Source organism: Triticum urartu, chromosome 3, assembly GCF_003073215.2.
Source record: "Triticum urartu cultivar G1812 chromosome 3, Tu2.1, whole genome shotgun sequence".
In the NCBI taxonomy this organism is placed as follows: domain Eukaryota; kingdom Viridiplantae; phylum Streptophyta; class Magnoliopsida; order Poales; family Poaceae; genus Triticum; species Triticum urartu.
In genome coordinates this window covers 587,328,158-587,330,486 of record NC_053024.1, presented here as the reverse complement: position 1 = coordinate 587,330,486, position 2,329 = coordinate 587,328,158, and positions in this window count along the sequence as shown.

Sequence of the window (2,329 nt, the reverse complement as noted above, 5' to 3'; positions counted from 1 at the left end):
GGGCCAAAGTTGTTTAATCTTCTTTCTTGACTTGACTACCACTAAGTACAACACATGGCGCCTCGAGCACACCAGAATTTAACCCCTACCGAGATGTACCAAGGTCTATGAAGCAAAAACTACTAGCATGGTCTATATGGCTTATTCTGATGCGTGAATCTGTAATTATCTGCAGGAAATGAGGCCCTCTTTGGGATGCTGAATGATGGGCGGCGTACACTTCTACTAGTACTCTCTCCGTTTGAAATTATTTGTCATAAAAATGGACGTATCTAGACATATTTTAGTTGTAGATATATCCATTTTTATCCACTTTTAAGATAAATAATTTAGAATGGAGGGAGTAGTACCGTGCTTCACACGCCCCTCGAAAGAAACTCTCGCATGGTCCAGTTCACGTGAGTAATTTGCGTCTAACTGAACACTACAGTCTACAAGTATGCAATTTGCATGGGTAAACTGGGTTTGATGACTTCAGAGTGAGCCTTAAAGGCACTTGGAAGTGACTAGAGAGGAAATTTGGGCCGACCACCGAACACGCCATCATATTGCTATCATGTACTCCCTTCGTTCAATAATATAAGATGTTTTTTGACACTAGAGTAGATGGATTGATCCAACAATGTAACAACCATGTGGACCTCAGTCCTCAGGTGCCGCAATCTCCATGATAGTCTCCTAGCCCCAAGATGCATTGTGTCCAATCCTTTTCTATCATCGTTCACTTCATGGTAATTGAGAATAAACCAGTTCAACTAACATAGATAATTTTTTTTGCATCCCCTAGCGGCGGCTAGGGTTTCCATGTCCTCTCTGGCGATCTGATCGCTGGCGAGTCTTTACCCAAAACAAATCGCATCCCCTACGTAGGGTTCCCATCCACGTTGAGGGAGGCCTCCCAAGCCTCGCAACGATGGAGACAGCAGCAGACGCGCAGTCAGGTACGAGAGGCGGCAGCGGTGCCGCCATGAGATCTGATCTCGACGAGTTCATGAAGCAGCTAAACCTGGATGATGAAGTCTTTGACGATCTGGTGATTGATGAGAATGATCCCGAGATCAATGAAAGTGTTAGATGGCTAGCCCTAGATAGGGTTCACACTGACAAAACCTTCAGCCCGGCCGCCTTCTACAAGGATATGCGGGCGGCGTGGAACCCTGCTCAGCAGGTGAGATTCCGTCCAGTTGGCCCCAACTTGTTCGTTGTTCAAGCCGCATGCCTCGGTGACTGGGAACGGATGATTGAGCAAGGTCCGTGGCTATTCAGAAACTTCCTAGTGCTGATGTGTCCGTATGATGGCTTCACCAAGGCAGAGGAGGTTCCTATGGTGTTCATGCTAATTTGGCTCTAGATCCACAAACTCCCAAAGGGTTTTTGCAAGAAAGGTATTGTGGAACATCTTCTCAGAAACTCAAGGAAGATCTTGGAGATGAGGTTGAATGGGAATACTCGCGGTGACTATGTGAGAATTAGGTTCGTCATGATGTGTGTCAGCCCTTAACCAAATTCGTTAGTATTGTAAGAGGCAAGGAGCGTCAGGTTTTCCTGGTGCGATATGAGATGCTTGCTCGCTTTTGTAGCGTCTGTGGCATTATAGGTCATGAGTTCAAAGAATGTGGTACTGGAATTCATGAGGAGAAAAGCAAGAAGTTTGGCGCCTGGTTGTATGCGGATGGCCCTAACAAACCACTGTTAGGGAACGTAGTAATTTCAAAAAAATTCCTACGCACACGCAAGATCATGGTGATGCATAGCAACGAGAGGGGAGAGTGTGATCTACGTACCCTTGTAGATCGACAACGGAAGCATTTGGTTGATGTAGTCGTACGTCTCCACGGCCCGACCGATCAAGCATCGAAACTACGGCACCTCCGAGTTCTAGCACACATTCAGCTCGATGACGATCCCCGGACTCCGATCCAGCAAAGTGTCGGGGAAGAGTTCCGTCAGCACGACGGCGTGGTGACAATCTTGATGCACTATCGTCGCAGGGCTTCGCCTAAGCACCACTACAATATTATCGAGGACTATGGTGGAGGGGGGCACCGCACACGGCTAAGAATATGATCACACGGATCAACTTGTGTGTCTAGGGGTGCCCCCTGCCCCCGTATATAAAGGAGCAAGAGGAGGAGGCCGGCCAGCCCCTATAGGCGCGCCAGGAGGAGTCCTCCTCCTAGTAGGAGTCCTACTAGGAGGGGGAAAGAAGTGGGGAGGGAGAGGGAAAGGGGGGGGGGCGCCGTCCTCCTCTCCTAGTCCAATTCGGACCAGGGGGGAGGAGGCGCGCAGCCCACCTCTCGCTGCCCCTCTCTCTCTCCACTAAGGCACA